A 19,362-nucleotide genomic window follows, 5' to 3' on the forward strand; every position below is an offset into this window, starting at 1 on the left:
ATTTTGCCCCGACTGCCAGGAAACTCAGGGATACTCTTTATGCTCAATCATAAGCATCATTTTAAACTCATGGTTGGTTTATTTGTCTCTTTCTCCTTTTATGGCCCTGATTTTCTGCTTTACAACCTTAGTATGTATCTATTCCTTTGACAGCCTGCCTCAATTATTTCTGGAAAAAGTTCATGGGGAGGGGGGAAAAAATTCAAGGCACAGCCCTGGGCATCCTCATCAAACACCTATCAGTTGAAACTAGATAGCAGGGGGCCAGGGAAGGTCCATAACATTTTGAATGTACTAAATGCCACACGTTAAAATGGCTAATTTTAAGTAAGGTTAATTTTGCTTCAACACAAATTTTTGAAAACAAAGCCTATCAGTGATCAACTGACTTTGATGATGATGACTGATATGATTTGGTTGTGTCCCCACCCAAATCTCATCTTGAAGTGTAGCTCCCATAATTCCCATGTGTTATGGAAGGGATCCGGTGGGAGACAACTGAATCATGGGGGTGGTTCCCCCATACTATTCTCATGGTAGTGAATAAGTGTCATGGGATCTGATGGTTTTATAAGGGGAAAGCTCTTTCGCTTGGCTCTTATTCTCTCTTGTCTGCCACCATGTGAGATGTGCCTTTCACCTTCTGCCATGATTGTGAGGCCTTCCCAGCCACATGGAACTATGAGTCCATTAAACCTCTTTTTCTTTATAAATTACTAATACAATGAGATAGTAACGACTAGACTCTAGTAGAAGACAGAGTGCTTTCTGTGGTTGCCAATAGGAACAATGGGAAAGTCCTCCAGGGAACTGGCCTCACTGCTGTCTAAGAGCAATGATCAACATTGGCAAGGTTTACAAGGCAGTCACATGGCTGGGTTCAAGAACTCCCTTCCCCATCTCTATCCTCTCTTCAGTCATCTTAAAAAAGAAAACAACAAAAGCTTTATTATTTTTAATTACATAGGCAGAAATGTTCATTGTGGAAGAATCAGCAACATGATAATAATAATAAAGTCATAAAAATCACCCATAATAGCCAACTCGAGTCACTGTTGACATTTTGTGCTTGCCTTCTAGACTTCTGTATTGCTCCATCAAGATATGCATTCAGTCATCCATTTATCTGTCTTTTCTAAAGCGTGGTCCCCAGAACACTGGTCTCAGGGTTAAGTAAGTTTAGAAATGAGTCACCCTAGCACCTCCTCTTGGAGATTCATGGTGTACACTGGCATATTAAAAGATTTGAGAAATTTAAGAGACAAGAAGCTCGTTTCACTCTCATTAATCTAGAGTTTTTCCAACATACTTGAGCATTAAATTCTTATTTTTTCTTTTCTTTCCTCTTTTTTTTTTTTTTTTTTTTTTTTGAGATAGGGTCCCTCTCTGTCACCCAGGCTGGAGTGCAGTGGTGTGATCATAGCTGACCACAGCCCTCGATCTCCTAGGACTAAGGATTCCACTACACCTCAGCCTCCCAAGTAGCTGGGACTACAAGTGCATGCCACCATGCCCAGATAATTTTTTAAATTTTTTGTAGAGATGGAGTCTTGCTATGTTGCCCCAGGTCTTGAACTCCTGGCCCCAAGTGATCCTCCCTCCTTGGCCTCCCAAAGTGTTGGGATTACAGTTGTGAGCCACTGTACCCAGCACCTTATTTTCTATAACTCAAGAAAGTAATGCAATGTTCCGTGAAAGCTGACTGAATTAAGTCCTAGGTCATATTTACTCTACATAGCCATACTAGATTACTTGAATTGCTTCTACGGTGTAAATATCTATGTCAGTTACATTTTTCCTGAAATGTAATGACTGCATAGAATTCTATTGTGTTGGTGTTCCATGGCTTGTGAAACCAAAACCCTATTGCTGGGAGTCTGGATTTTTTCCACATTTGGGTCTCGTAATGGGCATTGTTACAGTGGAGGCATTGTCCACCTCCTAAAACATCTCATCATATGAAGCTTGGTTTTCCTGGGGAGTACCGTCTGCATAGATTCCCCATGAGTGGTTTTTGTTTATTTGTTTTTGTTTTCCTTTTTCCCCCTCTAGTTTAAGGGGCCTGTTAGGAACACTATGAAAAGAGAGGAAAGGCAAACACTTCGTAAGATTAGAAGGGAAGAAAGGACGGATAGGCTGGGTGCAGTGGCTCATGCCTATCATCTGTGGGAACAGAGACCCTTCCAGGAGGCCAACCCCCAACTTTAGGTCACAGTGAGCCTTCCACTCATCATAAGGTAAGTTACTCAGAACAGGAAGAAATAACACTTGGAAGCAATAAATATAAATGAATTCAATGAAAAACAGTTTGGCCAATGATATTATCTGGGAGTTAGAGAAATATTTCTGCTTTCCCCTCTGGTAGCTGAGAGAGCAAATAGCCCTAATAGAGACCAGCAAATAACAGCAATAAAAACTAAAGCCAGTTTGCAAGACTGAAGAGAGATGTCAGCTCCGAGAAGGGAAAGAGAAAGAACTGGAAGTGGAGCAAAGCAAAGAAATGTAGGCTTAAGCCTATGAGGCACAGGTGGGATTTTTACATTAAGCACATGAGAGACTACAGGGGAAAAGCAGACCAGCTTTATTTTTTTATGACAGGATCAACAGAATCTAATCAAGTTTTGAATGCAATCAGGGTAAGATGAGAAATACCAAGTAGGTCCTCGTAGGCAGTAACTAGAACATAATGGTGTCCGGAAGGGATTCCCAGAGTGATGTTCCACATTTCCCTCCAAGCCTGGCTGGGGAGGGAGACTCTGAAATTAAGGAGGGGTGATGTGGTGGTTTCAGATTCGTGTCCCCAGAGTTTTAATGCCCTGTTTTGTGATGATTTTTTCTTGTCTGTAGCACTCCCTTGGGACTAGGCTTTTGGCTAAAAAAGGAAATGAAAGAGAGATGTCCTTCTGGAGGAAGTAGTGAGGAATGTCACAGGCCACTTCTGGGAGGCAAGGGATCAGAAAAGAGGTGCTCCGCCGGGAGGTGATGAGGACTGGGGGCTCTAAAGGGGTGGGGGTTAAACTCATTTATAATTGCCATGCACACCCTGCCCAAGTCACCCCATGTACAAATAATCCAAGCAAAAACAGACTGCTTGTCATGCAAATACAGCTTCAAGGTACCCAAACAGACATGCCGGTACAATCTCTGTAGCCTTTAAACACGTGCCCCTCTTTTTTTTTCCTTTAGAGATGGAGTCTTACTCTGTTCCCCAGGCTAAAGCAAAGGGGGTACGACCATATCTCACTGCAGCCTCAACCTCCTGGGCTCAAGTGATCCTCCTAATTCAGCCTCCCAAGTAGCTGGGACTACAGGTGTGGGTGTGTACTACCACTCCCAGCTAATTAAAAACAGCTTTTTTTTTTTTTTTTTTTTTTAGTGATAGGGTCTTGCTATACTGCCCAGGCTAGTCTCAAACCCCTGGCCTCAAGAAATCCTTCGGCCTTGGCCTCCGAATGTGCTGGGATTATAGGTGTGAGCCACCTCGCCTGGCCCTGGGCGCCCCTCTTAAGCATTCCCATGTAGGGATTCTGGAGCCACAGCTGGAAGGTGGTTATGATTTGAGTTCATTGATTGTACAAGGAACACAAGAAAACGTGCAATACCACTTATAGACACTGGTGATGTGCCTGATTTGGTGCCAGATCCTGGAGAGACCATGTGGGTTGGAAGCCAATCCTTGCCCTTGGGGAACCCACTCAGAGTCTAAGTGGGTGACATAGACACATAGTCAATAATGCAACACAGTCAAATCAGCTGCGAAGGGAGGCTGGGGCCATGAGAGTCAGAGGAGGCTGTTACTAACTTTGACTGGAGCATGGGTCAGGGAAAGGAAGCAGAGATAACGAGTGATTATGATTTCTACATTGATTTCAACCTGACGTTGGTCTCAGGCCACACAGCCCCCTGAGGGAGGTATTGTGACTTCAGGCATGTAGTAATTGCTCAAGAAACTTTTGTGAATGTTTGGGTGAATGAATAAATGAATGTCTCCAGTGAAGAAACTGGGACTCAGAGAAGAAATAACTTGCTTGAGGTCATGGGACTCAGAGACAGCAAAGCTAAACTTTAGAACTAAGAGCCTTATTCTCTTTCTATCACAGGCAGCATTTGCTGGATGGTGGAGTGGGAAGAGCTAGAAAGAGACAGCTAAGAGGACAGTGTAATAGAAACCAACAAAGAAGAGAGAATCAGATGTCTGTTTCCTTCTCATATGGGCAAATTCATATTAGACAGTGAGCACACAGATAATTTCTAATAATATCAGTCTTTAAAAACAAAACTAAAAAAACTATGGTACTCTCTCCTCACTCTCCAGTATCTAAACGGGTAGTTCTGGTGCTACAATCTAAATTAGCTCCTTAAAAATATTCTCTTTTCAGCCCACCTTGTTTGGATATTTGATTTAGAAACAACTAATGAAGTCCATTTGCCATATGGGTAAGTGAACTTTTTTTAAAGTAGGTGTTTTACATCCCTGTAACTCTAGAAGCTGTTGTCATAGTAACATTTTCCTCTTTGAATTGCAGAATGAACAGTCCATGGAACCAATGACAATGTAGGTCACGAGTGAAAAGGGGTCTGGTGGCATTGCTTCAGTGCCCAGTTTGGCATAGCTGGGATTATTAATACTGCAGGCTCCAGAGGGGCTCACACTCCTTGGTTAGAATGTTCTGTTCTAGGACTGAGTCCAAAGAGGAGATGTGTGGGCAGGGGAGGGGAGAAGGGGGAAAGCAGAAGGTAAGAAAACGGTGAGGGGAGGCTGGCAGGAGCTGTCCTGCATGGAGATTCAGAATGGTCTGTCCCTGCTTGTGGCTGTGGGGAGGTAGGTGTGGAGTGCTGGAGCTCAACGTTGTTCCTGATGCATGATGGGAATTGGCACCCCCTGCAGTCCAGAATCCATTTGGAGTTGATTTGGGAAGGCCCACATCAATTATCAATATAAAAGTTTTGACTACTGGATATGTCACCATTATATACAGCCTGGAAATGTGTTTTAAAATTTTCATTCATTCATTCATGTAGCACACATTTACCAGCTCCCCCTCTGCACCAGGTGCTGAGCTGGCCATGGCTGGCTTCCTTGGGTGCAACCCATGGGCATGCACATCCCCTGTGCTCAGAAGGACCTTGCTCTTGGTTTAATGCTCTGCTGTTGCGATCTTGTACTTGTTCTTGAACCAGGAGCCCCACATTTTCATGTTGTACTGGGTCTTGCATTAAAGGCACAATGTTCAGCAAAGCCAGACCCAATCCCCGCTTTCCTGAATCTTATGGTGCAGTGGGAGAGACAGACAGAAACCCAGGCATGATGCAAATAAATGTAGAATTACAACTGTGATCTGTACCATAAGGAGAGGTAGAGGTATGTAATGCCAGGAGAGAAGATAGGCCATCATTTTACAGCTCTATGGCTTGACCTGACTATATTCAGAATAGTGGAGGTGGAGCGAAATCATAGTAAAAGGGATTTAAATTATTGTGGGCGTTCGTTATCAAAAGTTAGTACCACGGGAGACTAACGCAGATTTCTGAGAGAGAATGGCAAAATTTCCCCCTCAAGGTTGTAAAGAATGGGATATCCACCTGTCAAGGAAAGTGCTTTGGTGCAAATCTTTCTCTCTCTCCCTTCCTTCCTTCCTCTGAGTTTTTTTTTTTTAACTTTGATAACTGCAGACTTACAGAAAAGTTGAGAGAATATTCCCACATACCCTTTATCCAGATTTCTCAGATGTAACATTTTACCATGTTATCCTATGTGTATCTGTGTATCTATCTACCTACGTACCTACCGTTTGATCTTAATTGCAGACATGATATAATGCCCCTTTACTGCTGCTATGAACTGAACATTTGTGCCCCTCCCCCACCCATTCCTATGTTGAAATCCTAACCCTGAATGTGATTTAATAAGATGTGGATCTTTATGGGCAAAGATTTCATGATGAAAATGCCAAAAGCAATTGTGACAAAAGCAAAAATTGACGAATGGGATCTAATTAAAGTAAAGAGCTTCTGCACAGCAAAATAAACTATCATCAGAGTGAACAGACAACCTACAGAATGGGAGAAAATTTCTGTAGTCTGTCCGTCTAACAAAGGTCTAATATCCAGAGCCTCCACGGAACTTAAATTCACAAGAAAAATTTACAGGAAAAGTTGTACAAGAAAATTTACAAGAGAAAAAAACAACCCCATTAAAAAGCAGACAACGGACATCAACGGATACTTCTCAGAAGACATTTATGTGGCCAAAAAACATCAAAAAAAGCTCAACATCAGTGATCATTAGAGATATGCAAATCAAAACCACAATGAGATACAATCTCATGCCAGTCAGAATGCCTATTACTAAAAAATGAAAAAACAACAGATGCTGGTGAGGTTGCAGAGGAAAAAAAAAACAAAAAACAAAACAAAACAAAACAAAAAAATGCTTTTACACTGTTGGTGGGAGTGTAAATTAGTTCAACCACTGTGGAAGACAGTGTGGCAATTCCTCAAAGACCTAGAGGGAGAGATACCATTTGATCCAGCAATCTCATTACTGGGTATGTACCCAAAGGAATGTAAATCATTCCATTATAAAGATTATGTTCATTGCAGCACTGTTCACAATAGCAAAAACATGGAATCAACCTAAATGCCCATCAGTCATAGACTGGATTAAGAAAATGTGGTACATATACACCATGGAATACCACGCAGTCATAAAGATGAACAAGATCATGTCCTTTGCAGGGGCATGGATGGAGCTGGAATCCCTTATCCTCAGCAAACTAATGCAGGAACAGAAAACCAAACACCGCATGTTCTTGCTTATAAGTGGGAGCTGAACAATGAGAATGCATGGACACATGTGGAGGGAACCACACACACTGAGGGCCTTCGGGAGTGGGGGTGGGAGCGGGGAGAGTATCAGGAAGAATAGCTAATGGATGCCTGGCTTAATACCGAGGTGATGGGATGATCTGTGCAGAAAACCACCATGGCACACATTTACCTATGTAACAAATCTGCACATCCTGCACATGTAACCCCTGTATTAGTCCGTTTTCATACTGCTATGAAGAAATACTGAGACTGGGTAATTCATAAAGAAAAAGAGGTTTAATGGACTCACAGTTCCACAGTGCTGGAGAGGCCTCACAATCATGTCGCAAGGCGAAGGAGGAGCAAAGGCATGTTGCACATGGAGGCAGGCAAGAGCCTGTATGCAGGGGAGCTGCCTTTTATAAAACCATCAGATCTCATGAGACTTATTCACTATCATGAGAACAGCATAGGAAAAACCCACTCCCACGATTCAATTATCTCCCACTGGGTCCCTCCCACAACACGTGGGGATTATGGGAGCCACAATTCAAGGTGAGATTGGGTAGGGACACAACCAAACCATATTATCCCTGAACTTAAAATAAAAGTTGAAGAAAAAAAAAAAAAGTGTAGCCTTTAGGAGTAATTAGGTCACGTGGGTGGGGCCCTCATGAATGGAATTAGTGCCCTTATAAAAAGACATGGGAGAACTTGCTTCCTCTTTGTTAGCTGTCACATGAGGATACAAGGAGAAGACGGCCCTCTGTGAGCCAGGAAGAGGGCCCTAACCAGACCCAACCATGCCAGCATGGACTTTCAGGCTCCAGAACTGTGAGAAATAAATTTCTATTGTTTAATCCAGTCTACGATATTTTTGTTATAGCAGCCCAAACTGACTAAGACAGCTATTAAATACTTAAGAGTCTATTTCCCAAAAACAAGATCATTGTCTTACATAACCATAGTAGAGTCATCAAAATCAGAAAATTAACATTTATATATTATTGTCTAATCTACAAATCTTATTCAGATTTTCCTCATTATTTCACTAATTTCTTTATAGCAAAAAGAAAATCTTGTATCACATGTTGCATTCACTTGTTTTGTCTATTTAGTGTCCTTTAATTTGGAACAGTCCTTAGCCTTTCTTTGTTTTCCATGACGTTGATATTTTTGAAGCATCCAGGCTAGTTTTTGTTTTTTAAATCAGGTGTATTGAGGTATAATCCACATTCAGTAAAATTCATCTTATTTAGATGTACAGTTTTCTGGCCAGTTATCTTATAGAATGGCCCCACTTTGACTATCTGCTGTTTCCACATTAGAGTCAGTCTGCGATTCTTTAGTATAAATATACAGGAAGGATGTTGCATTTTTCTCAGTGCATCATAGCAGGAAATACATGCTATTTAATTGTTCCCTTACCATTGATATTAACTTTCTTCTCTTTTTTTTCCCATTGTAATGTTTCTCTTTTATTCCTTTGTAATTTATATGCATCCTATGGGGAGATGCTTGGAGACTGTGTAAATATTCTTTTAGTCCTCAACCTTTTCACCCCCTAGTGTTTTTATCCGTTGTGATTCTTGCCTGAAAATTATAGATCTGGTGATTGCCCAGTGGTGATTTTCTAATTCTGTCATTCCTTTTACATTCATTGTCTATCTTTCTATTGCAAGAAAGACAACTTCTCCTCTAATTAATTAATTAATTGAGTATATAGGCTTATTCATTCCTATTTTACTCTATAGGCTATACTATTTTAGTTTCATTATTTATTTTGATGTTAAAATTGTCTCAGATTTGGCCCCTTTAAACCTGCCTCAAATTTGACATGTCCCCATCATTCTGTGAGCCTTTTCTTATTTTCTGGCACAGCAAGATGTTCCAAGTTCATCTTGTACTTTCTGTGCCCCAGCCCTGGACTCAGCCATTTCTCCCAAGGAGGGTGCAATTTTCTGAAGGTGCATATGTTGCCTGAAGTCATCTCAATCTTGAGATTCTTTCCAAATTCATGGAGTAGAACCAGAAATTGGAAGCTTCCGATGTAAAATTTTATTCAGGATACTTGTCAGGTTCTTTTTTTCTCCTTCAGTTGAATTTGAAGCAACATATCAAAATAATTTATACAGTAAAATTTATAAAATAAGGGTTTTCAAAGAGAAAAAAATGGTGACTAAGTGGAGGAAACAGACATGCCAGCCACAAAAGTTGCCGGCTTGCCCAGAAAAACTTGGCATTCAACATTCTGGCAGCAAAATTAAAGGATGGACTGTGTGGGGAGAAGATGCTCGACAGATCACCTTCAGGGACTCTGACCTGCTGGCAAAGGCAGGCAAGCAGCAAGGAGCTGGGCTTGCACGGCATTGTGGGAATAAAAAGCCTTTCCAGGATGGCCTTCCTACTAGCTGCAAGGGCTGAGCTGCAGAGAGGAAGCAGCGGGGCCAGGATTTTTTTCTTGAAAGCACTTTGGGGTGTCTTCTAGCTTGTGAAACAGCATTCACCTGGGACCCCACAGTTAGAAGGGAATTACCATTTAAGTGCCACACAATTATTCCTGCACGCATGCACTCACTGTCTCACTCAGTAATCTTTGTGGAACACTTTCTAGAAGTGCAGCTACCAGGCCCAGTGGAGGCAAGACCACTAGGATCCAGACTTGGCCACCAGTCCAGCAGCCAAGGAAGCAGGGCTGTGCATGATGTCACACCGGATTAAACACTCAACGTGCTTTGAGACGTGCTATAGGAATTGGGAGACAACTGTGAACCATCTCTTCTACCCAGAGGAATGTTTCATGAAAGGGCTACTGTTTTATAAAAACATGGAAGTTCACATCACAAAAGGGCATCTAAGGGAATTCTGGCCAATGGCCCCTGGAGATGCTTGACTTTCTTCTACCACTGGGCCTCGTGGTGAAGCAGGGGTCAAGTAAAATATGCAAATGAAGGGAGTGCCATATGTGAATAGGCATTCCATAGTTCCTTCATTTATTTGGTGAATATTTATCGAGGCCCCATTGTGTACTTCGCTCTGTGGGAGATCTTGGGTGAGCAAAAATGCCCTCAGTTTCTGCCCTTTGAGCACTTGAAATATAATGGCAAAGACAGACATCAGTCAGATTTATTTTAAAAGTGCGTTATAGACCAGGCATGGTGGCTCACTCCTGTAATCCCAGCATTTTGGGAGGCCAAGGCAGGTGGATCACCTGAGGTCAGGAGTTCGAGACCAGCCTGACCAACATGGTGAAACCCTGTCTCTACTAAAAATACGAAATTAGCCAGGCGTGATGGTGCATACCTGTAATCCCAGCTACTTGGGAGGCTGAGACAGGAGAATCGCTTGAACCCGGGAGGTGGAGGTTGCCGTGAGCCAAGATCCTGGCATTGCACTCTAGCCTGGCAACAAGAGTAAAACTCTGCCTCCAAAAGAAAAACCCAGAAAAAAAGGTGTGTTATTGGCCAGGTATGGTGGCTTATGCCTGTAATCCCAGCAGTTTGGGAGGCCAAGGCAGGCAGACCACCTGAGGTCAGGAGTTTGAGACCAGCCTGGCCAATATGGCAAAAACCTGTCTCTACTAAAAATACAAAAAATTAGCTGGGCGTGTTGGTGCACACTTGTAATTCCAGCTACTCGGAGGCAGAGGCACGAGAATCGCTTGAACCCAGGAGGCAGATGTTGTAGTGAGTTGAGATGGCACCATTTCACTCCAGCCTGGGTGACAGAGCAAAACTCCATCTAAAAAAACTTTTTTTAAAAGTGTGTTATAAGAACTACTCTATATGCTGTCATGAAAGATACTCAGCACTTCCAGAGCAGGATGTTAGGGATGGCTGCCTTGGGAAAATGACAATGAAGCTGAGAACAGAAGGAAGAGTCAGGGTCACTAGATGGGGCAGGATAGACAGAGGGAACAGGGAGTGCAATGCTTTGGAGGAGTCAGGGTACATCCGAAGAGAGACAGGCCCATGTGGTTAAAGAGCAGAAATCAGGGGGAGCATGAAGAAATATGATGAGGCTGGCGAGGTGGGAAGGTCCATGGTGAGGGTTCCTCCAGAAGCACATGGTGGAGAGGCGGTGAGATGAGAGATTGCTGAGCAGATTGTATCAGAAAGCAGGGGATAGAAGTGTGAGCCTAGAGCAATAACTCTAAGAGATAAAGGAGGGATAGGAGATGAAATTATGAAATGATAGGAATGCTGTTGTATTAGTCCATTCTCACACTGCTATAAAGAACTACCGGAGACTGGGTAATTTATAATGAAAAGAGGTTTAATTGGCTCATGGTTCTATGGGCTGTACAGGCTTCTGCTTCTGGGAGGGCCTCAGGAAACTTACAATCATGGTGGAAGGCAAAGGGGAAGCAAGCACATCTTCTCATGGCCAGAAGGAGACAGAGAGAGAGAGAAGGGAGAAGTGCTACACACTTTTAAACAAACAGCACTAGGGGCATGGTGCTAAACCATTAGAAACTGCCCCCATGATTCAATCACCTCCTGCAGGCTCCTCCTCCAACACTGAGGATTATGATTTGACATGAGATTTAGGTAGGGATACACAGCCAAACCATATCAGGTGGTAACAACATAAAAAATAGCATCTCCCATTTGTTGAGTGCCCCATTTGACTGAGACCTTACTGATAGAAGACAGGTCAAAGGAGAGACAGGGTGAGGGTTAGGATCTATTCAAACAGCATCAAAAATAACTTAGGGCTTAACAATTCAATTTCTTACTATCTACACTATAGAATCACTTTCATTCATGAGGCAATCCATCCAAAGATGTTCATTGCAGCAATAATTGTAGTCTAAAAATTGAGAACAACATCAATGCCCATCATTATGAGAATTTGTAAATAATCGATGTCACACCCTTTCCATGACACATGTGTGGCAATGGAAGAACAGAATTCTTTCATTGCTCTGTGTGCTGACATGGAAGCTCTCCAAGACATATGGCTGGGCAGAAAACACGAGGCAGGATAATACGTCAGGATGATATCATTGCTGTAAATGGAAAAAAAAAGCAGTCCTCAAAAAAATACTATCCCTCACCCCTTGTGAGTACATATATGACACTTAAATGCCCAGAGAAATGTGTAGAAGGCTTCAGAGCAAACTGAAAGCAGTGGTTACCTGGGGAGAGGAAAGAGTCCTGGGGTTAAGATGGTGTCAAGGGGGATTCAGCTTTATCTGTAATGTCTTACTTAGATTACGGAAACTTCCAAACGTACAAAAATAGGACACTGTAATAAACCCCCAAGTACTGTCACCCACACACTCCCTCCTCCTGGATTATTTTTAAGCACATCCCAGACATTGTATTCCATTCATAAATATTTCAGTAAGTCTCACTAACAGATAAGGAAACTTTAAGAAAAACATTATCACAATACCATGATAACAACTAAAAGTATTTAAAATTCCTTAGGATTTCAAACACCCAATCAGTGTTTGTATTTCTCTGTCTTAAAATTTCATTTTATTTCTTCAAATCTGGACTCAAATAAGGTCCATGCATTGTAATTGATTGATATGTCTCTTATGTCTTTTGTGCATTTTTGCCTGTGTATCTCTGTTGGGTTGAAGGACTTTGAGTGACTTTGTTGGGTCGAAGGATAAGGGCATGTGTAATTTTGCTAGATGCTATCAAATTTCCCTCCACAGGGTTGTAGTATTCCTCATTCCCATTGGCAGTGGGCAAGAGTGCCCATTTCCCCACAGCTTCACCAACAGACTATGTTGTCAAATTTTTGGATTTTTGCCTATCTGACGGATGGGAAGGGGTATCTCATTTTCATATCTTTAAATTAAATTTCAAAAGAAAATAGACTCAGGAAGAATTCTGAGTCTGTAGAGGAAAAGAACAATTTGCATAGACATAATAATATTACCAATTACCATTTGGCACGTATATTATCAAGGAATGTAGTGTCATATCACCTTTTTAAAAATTTTTATTTTTTATTTTTTGAGACACGGTCTCATTCTGTCACCCAGGCTGGAGTGAAGTGGTGCAATCACGGCCCACTGTAGCCTCGACCTCCTGGGCTCCGGTGATCCTTCTACCTCAGCCTCCCAAGTATCTGGGACCACAGGCATGCACCACCATGCCTGGCTCATTTTTGTGTTTTTGGAGAGATGAGGTTTCACCATGTTGCCCAGGCTGGTGTTGAGCTCCTAGGCCGTGAGTATCTCCTAGATCCCTTCCTTCTTTCCTACTTGGAGCCAATTTCTTGAACTCCTGGCAATGTCGATCATCTGTCTTAGTAGTTTGCAGGGCAAAGGGAGGGACATCCCAGGACTTTCCTTGCAGGAGGGCTTGGGCCAAGGAGCATGGGCTGGATTTTGCCTGAATGCATGGTGAAATTCACCTGCATACAGAGCTAGTGCCCTATTTTTATAATGTTAGAAAAACATCGTTTTCCTTCCTTTTGTTTTCTTTGAGAAAGAGATGAAAATACAATAAGAATGGACTTTAGAAAAAAGGAACCAACTGAGAAACACAAACCTGTCAAATCCAGACTTCTAAATGAACGTCCTTCTGTCAAACACCTTTTGATTACTGAGATATTGCTTTGCACATTTTATTATCCACAAAAAAAGATCTGGTTTTAGCCTTGCAACATTACTCTAAGGAGTGTGACAACTGTCATTCTAGCCATTCTTCAGAGGAGGACACTGAGTCATGGGCCATTTCAGAGGCTCTCCAAGGCCCCATGCCTCCCAAGGAAGAGGTCCAGACCAAGACTGCAGCTGGTCCAGTCCCTTTAGGGAAGGTTAGTCAGGATCCTCTATAAGATGGACTTGGTCAAACTTGAATATCAGAGAAAAAAAGCCTGTTACTTGCTTTCCTTAGCACCTTGAGAGCAGGAACTCCATGTTTTTTCATCTCTGTCTTCTTCGCTTCTCAGCCCTGGGCTGGCTACTCGGGATCTCATAGGGATTAATGCACAGGGCTGGCCCTCAAGGTGCTGAGGAAGGGGGAGAGGGAGTCATGTGACTGAACTCCCTCCTGTCAACTTGTTTGTGTGCACATGCATGCCCAGGCTGCACAATGCAAACATGTTGGGCCAGGCCTCAGAGAAGGTGGGTGTGAACTCTGGCATCATCACTGGATAGCTGTGTGGTGTGGAACAGGTCACTTTCTCCCCTTAAGTCTCAGTCATCTCCTCTGAAAAATGGGGCCAATGATCCTGTCATGGGATGCTGTGATGATTACATGACATGAGTGTAGAAGGGCCTGATGACATGGTCAGTGCAGTGCCTGGCATGCAGTAGATGCCCAGGACACATGGATTGACTCTGATCCAGTAAACTCCGTGGAGTGCTAGGAGCTGAAATTATCACCGAGCAATCAATGGGCTTACTGCCTGATGTGCATAGAAGCCAATACCATGGCACCAGCTTTTGAGAAAAGAAAAGCTTTATTGTAGTTGACTGGCAAGAAGACAGGAGAAAACACTCAAATCTCTATCCCCAAGCTGGGGTTTGGGTCAGGTTTTATAAGCACAGGGTAATGAGGTGTGATCAGATTGGATCTTGCAATGAGGTGATGCCAGGGTGCATAATCTGATTGGATCCTGTCATGGGGTGATGCCAGAGCTCGATCTGATTGGATCCTGGATCCTGCTGTGCAGTGTCCACTTCTTAATTTAGTCCCTCCTTCTCAGTCCAAGCCCTTAGGTTCCCCCTGTGGGTTGCATACTTAGTTCACCTGGTAATGCTCAGATTATGTGACTTTTAACCTGGGGGTCCATGGCAACTGAAAAACAACTCACCATTTGTTACATAAAAGTTGAACCAGATTGGTGTGATGTGGTTACAAAGGACCTTGGAGGTCAGTATTCATTTCATCATCTGTGGGAGAAGCTGGTGGGGAGGAGGGACTTGCTTCGATTTGGGGCAGGGCTGGCCCTGGAACCTAGCCTTTGGACCCCCAGTTAGGCCCTCCCTGCCACACCGGACCAGGTCAGCACTCAGCCCCACAAACACACCTGGGCTTCTGTACTTGTACGTTCTCAGTTCGCTCCCATTTACTTTCCACAAGTGCCCAGCCCCCTACACATAACCCCTTTTGAAAACAGAACAAGTAACTGCTTCTGTGCCTTTGTCTTTGAAATATGTTTTGAATGGATTGCTTTTCTTTACTAGGTGGGTTTTTGGTGTTTTGTCTACCTCCTACTTCCCATCAATCATAAATGCCTGCGAAAATTCAGTACAGGGTTGTAAAGAGAGAGAGGTCAGTTGGTAGCAAATCCTCAATCCCTCCACGTACTTCTTCCCCTACAAGAACTCAACAACAACAACAACCATCCTCCCTCCCTCAATCTAAAAGCCTGGCTTGTTCCCTTTCCAAGGGCTCTGGGAGAAAGAGCTGGAGAATTACTCTGGGCTTTGGCAAGACTTCAGAATTTTTTTTCTTTTTTCCAGTAGAAGCTCAATAATTCCTGAGATCCAAATTTAGAAGCTTGTACGGAGAGCCCTGAGAAATCAGTAGTACAACAGCCAGACTTTCTTTTTTCCCCCCTAAGCAATCTAATAAAGCTATTGCACAGTCATTTCCCAAGGTCAGTTTCCAGCTTTTAATAGTTTTAATGAGCTGTTTAAAAGGCTCCTCAACTTGTGCCCATCCAAGCTTGCACGTGTTATGTGTTTGGGTACAGAGAGGAAAGGAAAGGAAGAAGAGAGGAGGATGAAGAGTAGATGGGAGAGGTGGGATCAGTTCTGCTAACTGGGACACAGGCAGGGGACCAACCTAAGGGCCAGCTTCTCTCCAGAATGCCCCAGGGGTGCTAATGGGAGTGAGGTTCTACCCTTGATATCAGATCTAAATAACTACAGAGACCTGAAAGGCTGTCCTCACTTCTACCTCCAAGCAGGAACCACGGGTGCCGCCAAACCTGGGACATCTGCAGGGAGAAGAAGAAGAAGGTATGATAGAGAGACAGGATAAAGACAGTGGGAGAGATGAGACAGACGGGCCTTGAGGGTTTAATGAATAAATGAACTTGTTGATGGAGTTGAGGAGAAGGAAAGAGAGAAAAGAAAAAGGAGGCAGCATCACAAGTGATACTCCAAACACAACTAGGGCCTGTATATTAGGTGGCTTTGTGCTAATAACCACCACCCAAATCATGGTAATGCTGATAACACCCAATCCTATTCAGCACTCTCTTACTGTGCACCAGGCTCTATGCCAAGCATGTGGTAGGCCTTCACTCCTGTGATTCTCACAACTGCCCAGGAAGGTAGGTTCTAGTATTGTTCCCATGACACAGAAGAGGAAAACAAAGGGTCAGCAAGGAAGAGTCATCAGTCCAAGGTCACCTAGTTAGTAAGGCTAATTTGCATCTAGCAGTCTGACTCCAGAACTCATGACTATAGCCACGACTATTATTCTGTACATCTCCTCAGGGCAATATGAAAACTTCAGAAAAATCCAGATATCTATGTAAAGCAGAAAATAAAAATACCCACAAGCCTACCCCATAGTCACAGACTTGAGCATTTTGGTGTACAGTGCGGAGACCCCAAGCTGTTTAACAGCAGCCACTCTTCTTCCTTCCACAGAAATAGAGTTATAGTCAGGCTATGAGCATCCAGCTAACCAGCCTTTCCCAGCCTCCCTGGCAGCTAGGTGTAAACAGGTGATGTGGTTCTTACCTGTGGAACCTGAGAGGAGCCAATATGGATGCTACAGGCCTGGGTCGGGGACAGTGGAAGTGAGTCCTCTGGACTCTCTTTCCCCTCCTTGCTGGCTGGAATCTGTATGCACCACCACCCAGCTTCAGCCATGCTTGTGATGGAAGGAAAAACTGCACCGGGGAGAGGCACCCACCTCCAGGGCGACTCACTTACACTGTTATGTGGGAGAGAAAGGAAAGTCTTTTTTTCCCCAAAGTATTGGTGCATTCTTTTGCTTCAGTAGCTTTCCCTAACTATTGCAGTGTATTTTCTTCTAGTTTTCTTCCCTATGAATATGTGTACAGTCATTTTTCACCCATTACCCCATTAGGTGCAAATGCTCCTTGACTTAGTATGGGGTTACAGCCGGATAAGCCCATCATAAGTTGAAAATATCATAAATCAAAAATGCATTTACTACACCTAACATATGGAACATCATAGCTTAGCCTAGCCTATGGTAAATGTGCTCAGAACACTGACGTTAGCCTACAGTTGGGCAAAATCATCTCACAACACAGTGCACTGCATAGTGCTGGTTGTTGACCCTCGTGGTCACGTGGCTGACTAGGAGCTGCCACTTACTGCCACTCTCCTGCATGGAGAGCACTGGACTGCATATTGCTAGCCTGGGAAGAGATCAAAATTCAAAATTCAAAGTATGGTTTCTATTCACTGCATGTCACTTTTGCACCATCATAAATCTGAAAAATCCTAAGTTGCAGACGATTTATATTTGTGCTTTCCCTCATATTTCATGATTATCTTTCAGGATAGGTGAGTCCAGACTCACCATCTAATTCCAGAACAATATCAACTGAAAACGATGATCAAACTACAAACCAGCCATTCCATCCCTCTACTTTGATTTGAGAAGATCTTAGATCTCAGGCACTCAGTGGGAAGAACCCAGTTCCCACAGTACCATCAGGTATGTCTGAGGAAAGATTGTTGAGTAACGCAGCTGTCTCTCTCTATGTCTAGGCCTGACACCTTGCCCTTGTGTCGTCTTGTGATGGGCAAGGCCCAGCCATCCCAGTTGCCTCATTTTGAGCCTTCTACACATGGCCTAACTGAGGCCCTGTATTTCCACTTAGAGATTTGGACACTGAGGCTTGAGAGGATCTGGTTTTCTGGGCCCCACACCTGGTGACGGATCTACATCTGGTCAAAGATGGACTGTGAGGCATGGTGAGGGCCGGAGCTTGTGTTCAATTCCTTCCATTCTAAGACCACTAAATTTTTAAAAACAGTTTTTAGTTTTTCTTATGTTTATAAAGGTAACATTTGTTCCCTGTATACGATATCTCAACAAAGCAATCAGAATAAGCCTTTTAAAATATGTCGTGCCAGGCATGGTGGCTCATGCCTGTAATCCCAGCATTTAGGGAGACAGAGGCAGAAGGATTGCTTGAGCCCAGGTGTTTTTGAGACTAGCCTGGAGAACATAGCAAGACCTCATCTCCACAAAAAGAAAAAAAAAAGGAAAAAAAAAGTCAGAAAAAGACAAATAAACCAAGTTTTTAAATGGGCAAGGGTTTGAATCAACATTTCTTCAAAGAAGACATGGAAATGGCTAGTAAGCATATGAAAAGATGCTCAGCATTATTAATCGTTAGAAAACTGTAAATTTGACCCTCGTGGTCAAATTCAGTTGAGTTCACAATCCAGACCACTACTTCCCACCCTCTAGGACAGCTGTAATAAAAATGCAGGCAATACAAGCATTGCAGTGGAGAAACCGGAACCCTCAGACACCTCTAGTGGGAATGTCAAATGGTATAACCATCATGGATAACAGTTTGGCAGTTTCTCAAAATGAATTGAGAACATACATCTATACAAAATCTTGTATATAATACTTATAGCAGTATGACTCATAATAGCCCCAAAGTGGAAACAACCCAAATATCCATCAACTGATGAGTAGATAAACAAAATGGGGTACGTCCATACAATGGAATACTATTTAACAATAAAAAGGAATGAAGTACTGATATATGTCACAACATAGATGAGCCTTGAGAACACTCTGCTAAGTGAAAGAAACCAGTCATGAAAGACCATGTATTATATAATCCAATTTATATAAAATGTCCTGAATAGGCAATTCTATAGAGATGGAAAGCAGATTAGTGGTTGCCCGGGGACTGGGGTGGGGAAGTGGGGAGTGGCTAAGGGGTGTGTGTACTTTCTGTAGGGGAGGGGGACTAAAACTGTTCTAAAACTAGACTGTGGAGATGGTTGCACAACACAGTTAATATACTAAAGCCCATTGACTTGTACACTGTATTTTATGTATTTATTTATTTATTTTTGAGACAGGGTCTTGCTCTATCACCCAGGCTGGAGTGCTGTGACCCAATCTTGGCTCACCGCAACCTCCACCTCCAGGGCTTAAGTGATCCTTCCACCCCAGCCTCCTGAGTAGCTGGGACCAAAGGCACATGCCACCACACCTGGCTAATTGTTGTATTTTTTTTAGAGACATTGTTTCGCCATGTTGCCCAGGCTGGTCTCAAACTCCTGACCTCAAGTCATCCTCCTGCCTTGGCCTCCCAAAGTGCTGGGATTACAGGTGTGAGCCACTGTGCACGGCTGCATTGTATACTTTAAATGGGTGAATTGTGTGGTAGGTTAATTATATCTCAATAAAGCTGTTTAAAAAATGGAAGTTAAATCCTGTCACTCTTTTGCTCTCAACCCTCCAGTGGCTCCTCGATTTTCTTAGAGTGAGACTCAAATCCTCATGATGCTCTACCAGGCCCCAGGCCATCTTGGCATCCAGTTCCATCCGTGACCATATGCACATCTGCCCCAGCCACAATGGCTTCCCCACTGTGCCAGAGGTGTGCCAGGCA

This window comes from Pan troglodytes, chromosome 2 (genome assembly GCF_028858775.2).
Source record: "Pan troglodytes isolate AG18354 chromosome 2, NHGRI_mPanTro3-v2.0_pri, whole genome shotgun sequence".
NCBI classification, from domain to species: domain Eukaryota; kingdom Metazoa; phylum Chordata; class Mammalia; order Primates; family Hominidae; genus Pan; species Pan troglodytes.